The sequence below is a fragment of the Pleuronectes platessa genome, chromosome 7, assembly GCF_947347685.1.
Source record: "Pleuronectes platessa chromosome 7, fPlePla1.1, whole genome shotgun sequence".
Lineage (NCBI taxonomy): Eukaryota > Metazoa > Chordata > Actinopteri > Pleuronectiformes > Pleuronectidae > Pleuronectes > Pleuronectes platessa.
The window spans coordinates 11,435,353-11,445,329 of NC_070632.1; positions in this window are offsets into that span (position 1 = coordinate 11,435,353).

Genomic DNA, 9,977 nt, shown 5'->3' on the forward strand with positions numbered 1-9,977 from the left:
AACCTGCCCCTCCTCTACATCTTCCTGTCTCTATGTGTGTGTGTGTGTGTCAGTGTGAGTGGGTGTGTGTTTGCCCCTGGTTGTATCAAGATTAACCAGCTTAGATGGCTGGTTGATACATGAGCCCAGCCTTCTCATGCCACAGATCAGAAAAGCTTCCCTAATCTGATATCTGTTCCAACAATTCTCTGCTCGCCCATGAGTTCATACCCCGAAGGGTGTGTGCGTTTGTGTGTGTGTGCGTGTTTATCAGATTTATTGCTCCCCCTCTCTTCTGCATAATTTTAACACTGAGGCCAACAACAGTTCATGCTGCTTATCGTCGCTTTCAACTCAATTAGATACATCACTGTGTGTTTCGAGAGTGTCGCTCAATAACATTCTCCACCTCCTCTTTAGTCAGAGACAAATGTTTCAATAGATAATGGAGCTGGTGAAGTTGTCAACAAACATGGCATGTCGCAGATGAAGGTAGATGATGCTGCTGTTTCGGAGTCGTGTTTACTGGGGCTGCTTTTGTCCAGGCTGAAATCTCTCGACAACTATTGGATGGATTGTAATGAACTGGGTTGGTACTTGGGGGTTAGGCATTGGTGACTTTGAATATGCTGTGACCTCCCCTCCAACATGGGCTGGCCCCCACTTACATTTTTCCGCCCTTGACTCCCTACAATCCCAGTCACAACCTGAGATTGGCAAGCCTGTCCGCGTTGGCCGTCCCTAGGTCAAGACTGGCTGCTCAAGGTAACTGGGCTTTCTCTGTCAGGGACCCGAGGCTCTTGAACTCCCTGCCTGACGGGATTAGGCTGGCCAAGTCACTAACTTTAAATCACTGGTCAATCATTTTTTTAAAGGTAAACACTTTTAACATGCCATTTGTAATTCTGGTACTACTGTGTTGTTTTAAATCCTTTATTTCTTTTATATTACTTTTATTGCGACCACATTTGATGTCGTTTCTTGGATGTCAAACAAATCAAAGACTGAGCTGCAGGTGATAATATCCTGTATAACACATATTTACAATAGTCTCACTTTCCTTAAGTGTTTTTTATATTTTTAATAACTTAGGTAACACAAAGCTTTGGTGTCCCAGGAAATGGATGTCAGAGTTATATATCCATCCATCCATCCATCCATCCATCCATCCATCCATCCAGCATCTAGGTATAGGGATTATCCTGAGGGTAGCGGGGGGGTTGGAGCAAATCCCAGTTGACCTTGGACAAAAGGAGGGGTACACCATGGACAGGTGGAATGCATTTTGATCTAGTGAAGTCCCTAAAAAGCTAAATGTCCTCTACATGTAAAGCGATGATAATGTGCTCTCTGTTGTGGGGAACACCTCGCGACCACTGTCGTTTACGCATGTAGATTTAACTGATGAGTCGGACAGGGATTGAGTAGTGAGTCCATACATACAGTGGATTCCGAAGCTGGCGCTGCATTTTCATCATATCCAAAATTAGTAAACACCCCTGAGAGCAGGATGAGTCATCAAGCATTTGGAAGCATTTTACAGGAAGAGAAACAACAAGGATTTTGATGTGGAGATACTATATTGACTTTTTGACATTTTATTGGCATCTAACAAGAGATAAATGAACAATTAACACGGGGATTAAAACGGGGAAAATGTATCTTTCACTTCACAGGGCCTTCGAGTAGGATCGTTTGCTTCTAAATTCTCTCATGTCTCCTTTGCCGTCCTCAGGAGAGATAAGACTGAAGTTGGAGGTTGACATTTTGATTATGAAGATCAATCTAGACCAAGGAGTGTGGTTGAAATTTCTGTTGATTGCCGGAATCAGCTGAAACCCTGTTTAAGTGTTTGATAGCGAGAGAGAGAGAGAGAGAGAGAGAGAGAGAGAGAGAGAGAGAGAGAGAGAGAGAGAGAGAGTCAGAGAGTCAGAGAGTCAGAGTGTATGCCTCTCCTTTTCAGTAAGCAGGTAGGAGGATGAAAGCTTCTCTTAGATGCAGGCAGCTAAGATTTTTCTTCAGGCAGCTGCCATACCTATACCTCTCTGCTCTATAATATGACACACGTACAGACAAACACCCGCCCACCCACCCACCCACCCACACACGCACACACAAGCACACACACACACACACACACACACACACACACACACACACACACTCACACACAAACACACACACACCTGTTCTCTAAGGGTTTGACCTAAAAACAAACTATTTCTATGTCTTAGCTTCCCTCTCTTTCAAATTAATAGACAAAAGACAAATAAATATATTGACGAATGTAAATGTTTATCATAGAAAGGAGTACTAATACACCATCATGACTAAAGTTTGACTGAAATATCATGATTTGGTGTTTCAAAGTCACTCTTGTCCCTGTTGACGCTGCGTTAAAAAGTTGTTTCCTGTCAAAAACCGCCAGGAGACGACCTGACACACACTTGATGGACACATAATTTAACCCAATGTCTGTTTCTGGGGAGGGACGTTGATGGAGTCAGTGAAAGTTGTATATTTATTCTCCAAGCTGTCAAACATGCTCGATATATGCGTGTCCCAGGTGTGTTTGTGCATCGAAGTGGAAAATTAGATTTCTTTTAAATGATTTCCACTGAAATAGCCGGAGTTCCAAGAAAATAAACTCCTTCAACATTATTAGAGTTCAAAAGAAAACGTCACAAAGGGGAACTTTATATCGAGCTCACAACAGAAAAGCTGGAGATGTGGTGGTGTGGGTGTCTGGGCATTTGTGTCCAGGCACAAAAACATGGGCATGCGTGTGGTGGGATACAAAATCATTTTTATGGGGCTGGGACTCTAACGACAGTTTTGCTCAGTGCTGTACTTTGACATAATTCTACAACGTAATTGAAAGCTCTCGAAGTCAATTTCCCAGAAATGTCTGGAATAAAATCTTCTGGCATTTTTTCAAGGTGTCTTCATTCTAACAAAGCAAAGCACACTATAGAAATCTATTTTTCTTCCTTTAAAATACTGAAATTATTACAGAGTCCATGACATTGTGCTTGACCTATTCATATATTGCATGCCTTTTAAAGATTGTTATATTTGTGCATGTAAGCATCTTTATCAGAGAGTAAACTACAGCTGATTTTCCAACGAAAAGGCTGATGAGGCTTAAAAGTGGCTGATGAAAGTATTTTGCTTCCCTTTCCGGAAGCCACTGGCTACAGATGATGTCAGCTCATGGTATATGGAAATCAAAGTGCTGAGACCTGAAACTTGCTAAACATACACACGGCACAGAGGTGAACCTCAATTCTTTGTTCTGTCAAAGCAACAGCATCAATGCTTCGATTTTAAGTCTGAATCATTAAATAGCTTTGAAGCTCTATACCGTCCAATATTTGAGATTAAGTTTCCAAACACCACTGCGCTTACAACCTCTGCAGTCACGAAGTCAAACCCAGACAACCATGGACACTGTGAAAGGATCAATTCCTAAAGCCTCTTGCGTTGAACGGTTTGTGTTGTGGGGGCCCAGATTTAAAAACTCAAATACCACGGCAACTCAGAAATTCTCCACCACAGAGGCAAACAGTGTCTGTGGTCTACTTATATCAGAATTTGGGATCTGGTTGGTGTATTCTTCATGATTATTAGCATTTGTCAATATATTGTATATGTATACATGTAAGGTAAAAAAGTGGCTCAGACTGAGGGGTTGCTTGGCCGAACCTGAAATAGTCACATTGTAGTTTAAATTACCTACAATGTTAGATTTGCAAAACACTGGTATGTATGTATGTGTGTTTATGTGTGTGTGTGTGTGTGTGTGTGTGTATGTGTGTGTGTATGTGTGTGCATGTGTGTGATAAGATATCTTTTTGAGCAACATCTACAGCCTACAACCTACAGAGCGAGGTCCTCACTTTCTGATCCACTTTTAACGGGCTGTTTGAGGGTTAAGACTTGGTTTTAGGGTTAGGCATTTAGTGTGATGGTTACGGTATTATATCAATGAGTGTCCTCACTAAGATAGAAGTACAAACGTGTGTTTGTGTGTGTGTGTGTGTGTCGGGGTGGGGGACGGCACAGGTATTCACAGGGCCGGATCGATGTCTGTTTGAAAAGGGGAGAGCCATCATGGTGGGACAGAGGCCGACGCTGTTGTGTTTCACGTCACGCCTCTGATTCTGGAACGCCGCCGTGCTATCTAGAATCAATCGTTCAGTTCAGTGTAATTGAGAAAAGGCAGCATGGCGGGGGGGGGGGGGGTCTTCTTAACGCCAATAAAGTGAGGTTTAAAAGGGGCTGGCAACTCTGACTTTGAGTCCAAACCAGTGGAGACAACAGGAGGTGACTGCGAGAAATATATCAGCACACAAACCCTTTAGAGCTCGGTCACCAACCAGTCTTCACTGTCGATCCCTGTAACTCTCTGGACTCACTGGCTGTTGCTGTGCCGCAGACCAGCTGCGTGTCTGTTGTTCCCACGCGCTGTGTGTCCGCTACTGGCGGCAGTGCTGCAAGTTTATCTGCAGCGGAAGATGAACGACTTCGTAATGTATAGCACTAGTATTTATTTGAATATACAGGACTACAAGCAAATTGTCCTATTTATAGCCATAATCCATGCAAAGCCTATGTAAAAACATTGTGCTGCAGTAGCAGCTCCTCTGAAAAACATATTGTTGAACAGAGAAGATAAATATTATGCTCTGAACAGATGTAAAATATGAATTGATATTAATGTGAATATTGTACATTGAAAAGATAAAGTATCATAACTGCCTTTCTTTGTGTATATTTATGCTCGTACAAAAATAATAAATAAGACCCTTGTAAGTGGGTTTTGTGGAAGATATCAGGGTGGTAGAGCTAGAACGTTTGGAACTAAAAAGTGATCTGGTGCTTGAAAAGGTTGGAGACCACAACTTTGGAGAAACTTTGGTTTGAATGAACTTTAGAGATGATGGTTGGTGGATTTTGTTACCTGCGCATAGAGCCAGGCCCTGTTTAACTGTATCTAACTGCATCTACCTCTTGGCATGAAGGCAAATATGTATTTTCGCCAAAATGTCAAAATACTCGCTTATACTTATTTACTCCTTCCTAATAACCCTGCAAGGAAAAACATGACATTTTCACAAAAACACATATTTACATAGACACATCACAAAGGAATTACATGTCTTACCTGAATAAAGAAGTATAAGGGCAGATGGCAGCTGGCACATGGCAACATCACCACGGACACCTATTTAAGAGAGACGGGCGACATACAGGGTTCAGTGGGTGAGTGAGCAAGAGCCGGCAAACAACCCGACTGTCAACACAGGGAGCGGAGATAGGATCCGGACAGGCAGGAGGCTGACCTCTGACCCCGCTCACTGGGAGCTGTGATGCAGCTCAACATCTGACAGACAACCCCATTTCACCTCTGACCCGGCACAAATCGGGAGTCAGCGGGTACGGGTAGCGTGCACCACCACACACTCTTCCTTTGCTTTGCCGTGTTTCATCTTCTGTGTTTCCTCCATATGGCATCACCTCTGCATCCTCTCCCCTCCTCCCCACTCTCTCCCTCCCTCTCCCCTCGCTGGCCCCTCCACCCTCCCCACTTATTTCCACCTCCCTTACACCCTCCACGGCCCTTGCTCTTCCCTCCTAACAGGCAGCGCTGCTGTGGATGACACGTATCCAGCTGAGCGCAGCCATGCAGGGTCGATGGACCGCCGAACACTGAGAGGAGAGATAGCCGCACAACTCAGCCCCGTGTGTGTGTCTGTGTGGTTTCTCTCCACCGTGTGTGTGTTCAAGTGTGTTTGTGTGTGCTTGTTTATCTGTCTGTTGTGCACCCCAGCTGCATCAGTGACTCTCGCAGCATGGGGAGACACTGTATGAGTGTGTGCGTTTGTCTGTGTGTGTGTGTGTGCAACCTCTTTTCCGTTTCATTGTAGCAAAAGAGCGATGGGAGGTGGGCTGTCAGACGCTTTGTTATTACAGAACAACAGACTCCTTATTAGACATGCACACTGTCACAGGTTTATCAGTTGATTCAACCAATTGCTTTGAGTGTTTCTCCCCTTTATCATCTCTTTCTTCTTCTGTCGCTTCCTCGCTATTCTGGAGAATAGGGGCATAAAAAAAAAAAATGATTCAAAACTAATTGATTCATTCTGACCCTGTGTGTGCATGTGTGACATGGTTTCCCAGACTTCTGACACTCCTATGGGAGCAATGGGACGTGACCATTAATTATTTACAGAGTGCGTTTTAGGCAAGAAAGACTGATGATCCATAAATAGGACAGAAAGATAAAAAACAGAACGGCCGAACAACTTAAAAGACTTGTTTTTAAAGGCTAGTTCCAGCCTGTCTTGAGGCCAGATTAACAATCTGAGACTTTTACTGGTGAAAAAAGCCCTTTAACTGGATATTTACTGGACTGTCGCAGTTGCCCCATAAGATAACATTGTAGCTACTGTCATGGTGTCGCGTCTGCTGGCGGAGCCAATGTACCGGACTGATTCTAAAAGTGTTTGAAAGTACCATTCATTTACACAACCCCATTCATACATATAGTGCCCAGGTTGAAAAATACTAGAATTCCCCTTTAGGGCAAACACACAGTGTTATAAGAAGTACCTCTAATGGGTTCTGTCTATTCATTGATGACAGAAATAAAATTAATGGGGTTTTTAATTTGATTGAATAAGGTCTGGCTAAACCTGCACCAAATTGAGTGAAAGTGTTTAATGAGATTAATTCCACTTACTGGCTTCCAGACAGGAGGGTATGCAGGCAGCTACCTCAAATGGGTGACAAAGACTAACTTGGATTAGACCTCCGTTTATCACCTATTAGCAATCAAAATCAATAAATCAGCTTGACTATTGATGCTCCATTCACTCAGTCCCACAGACAACAGCCTGTTGCTGTATTGATGAATCAGTCCATGTCCTGACTAGCATTAGGGTTCAAAGGTTAAAGGCTGCACGCTGGAAACATAGAGAATTGATTCCCTGAACCTTAAAGACGGCTTAAATCGAAAAGTTCAAACGGCACAACCATTGAACTTTGCTCAGCAGAACTCGAGTTCCGCAGCAGAGTCCACATGCTGCTGCAGAGCAGATAAAGAAGAACATTGTTGATGAAAATTGGATCAATCTATGCAAGAGACAGACTTTACTGTGCTCTCATGTACAGGGGGTACTCCAAAGGCATTCTCCACTAGAAGAGCTTTGAACCTCTGAGCATCGCGGTGGGAGTGAGGTCTATTTTACACAGTCCATTTTACTACAGTGAGACTTCCAAGACTGATCCTGAGCACGAGGACCATCAAATAGAAAAATAAATATTCTTTATGTCTTTCTGACATCTTTCAGACCAAAACGGTAAATAATTGAGATTTTAATCTACAGTGTTGTACAAATAAGCTGTAGGTGTATCTGTCATGTCTTCGTATTGAATTCCAGTGCCCAGTGTTGGTGGTCCCCCCCGCACAGTGTGATTAAAAAAAATGACCATTCAGCCTAAAAACAGACCAGTGTTGGGAAAATGTGTGAAAGTATTCATCAATCCACATTTCATCGCTGTGGATGGCGGCGGGCCTGTCAGAAGGAGAATTACCCCTCCGTGGACGGCATCGATCAACTTAACTGTCATGTAATGACCCTGGGAGTCATCGTGGAGCATCAGTCAACCTTGCCACGGCACGAGCGCTGCTGCATCCTACTTAATTCATGTTCACACCCCGTCAGTCTGGCTTCACTGCAGTCGATACAAGTTGTACAGAGCGCTACAATGGACAGGTGGAGAGTAATGGACAGTATTGACCACAGCATATGCCTCAGACAGTTAGAGGAATAAATTTAATTGGTCTGGACGGAGACTTATAGGTTTGAATAGTGTCGGCTGGTTTGAGTTGTTTCAGGCTCGGCGGTCACACATGGAAACCAATTACAGCTGCGCCCCTCACTAATTATTAGAATGTAAATGATGTGCTAACTTTTTGACTTGCTCCCATCACCCCCATGGATTTGTCTTCATCATAATTGGGTGAGTGATTATCTCCAGCGCAGTGCAAGTCGTATAAAGCATGTATTATCTGTATATGTCAAAAAGGATGGATGTGGTACGTAGGTGTTTCTTGACCATCAATCCATCCATCCATCCTCCCGTCTATCCTTCCACCCTGGACAGGTCTCCAGCTCATCACAAGGCCAACATACAAAGACAAACAGGCATTTATAATCACACTTTAATGAAATTATACTCTCCAACTAACCTAATCTGCATGTCGTTGGACTCTGGGAGGAAGCCCCCACCATCAAAAGCACCGTCCACAAAAACAATATAACAAAACAAAAGAAGGCATAGACGTGTGGGCTCCTTCATTTTTTTAACCATAGGGTTGTCACTGTTAAATTAAAAGCTGAGCCAATAAATCAAAACACAAAACGTCTGTTTACTAAAATTCTTAGGTTTTATTTCTGTATTTTTGTTTTGCTAGAATCTAAAATGTTTTTTTGCATTCCTGAATCTGAGGGATAACAGTCACAGGTTTGTATTAATAATACGTTTAAACTTTTTCAAACAATGCAATGCAAACTATTTGGCCAACCTTGTCAGACTACTTTAAAAATACATGGGAACTATGTGATTTTTTTTGTTGCTATAAATCTACTTTCTGTTTATGTGTAACACTTGTTTCTCCCCGTGATTCGAAACACATGTGGTATGCAGCAATGATTTGTTTTCCTTTTAAATGTGAACGTCAACTGCCGGAAGGATTTATTTGGGTTGGATATTATTGTCTGTTCTGTAATCCCTCGGGTGTTGGGCCATTTTGGTGAAAATAAACAACTCCATTCATAAATTCATGCGACGATCATTTAGTGTTCCAATCACAATGGATCAAACACATTACACAATGGAATTTTGACATTGCTGGAATAAGGAGGGAAGCTGCTATTCTATTGGTACCTCTTGGTTTTAGTGATGGGGCTTGAGCCTGAAGCAATCGGTGAAATATATATCAAATGAGGATGTAATTGAAAACACTAACTCTCCCATTGTTTGGTATATATTATAAGTTTATTTTCAAGTATATCACTTGTATCGATACTAGTCACTGAATTACCAGTAAGCCACTCTCTCTCTCTCTCTCTCTCTCTCTCTCTCTCTCTCTCTCTCTCTCTCTCTCTCTCTCTCTCTCTCTCTATCTCTCTCTCTCTCACACACACGCACACACACACTGCTTCCCTCCTCAAGCTCATCATTTATTGAAGAGTCTGATCTTTCTCTGAGACACACCATCACAGCTGTACATCCCACTGCCCTTTCACTGCCTCCTCCCCCGAGTGTACGTATGTGTGTGTGTCAATGTCCGCGCATGTAGGGAAAGGAAGGTTGTCGGGGAACAGACGGTGGAGTTCTAACGCTGTTTGTGTGTGTGTGTGTGTGTGTAGGCAGCTCAATGTGTGTTGTGACCGTTGTTGCTGATGAGATGTGAGCTGTGGGAAAACAGCAGCGACTTCCCGACACTTCCCGGTTTCTTCAATGGAACAAAAACAGCGTGAGAAACATGTGGAGTGGAGCAACAGTAGTTTTACGCAAATTTTGACAGGAAGAGAATTTAATTTGAGTCATCTACTGCAGGATACCTCCAACCACAAACACCTGTTGCTGTAAATTAAAACGATTTTCATTCATTCATTCAATCATTTGTAACTTCAGACGTTGCTTTGATAGAGAGCCCTTATTTGCCACATTCTTAAGGTATAACCCATAATTAAAGTATAAGACTGTATCAATTAACACAAGGTAAGAATAAAAATGAAAAATGTTCCAAAGTAAGTGTTAGAATTGACAATGACACAGACGCCCAATTATAAATGAAACCCTGGCATTACCTCAGCTGAGGTAAATCTAAAGGTTTGCTGAAGTATGCGGGGCATAGTCCCAGGAGGCAGATCTGGCTCACTCAGTATAAAGTTTTGGCAGATGCAGGGTGAGCCACGTTT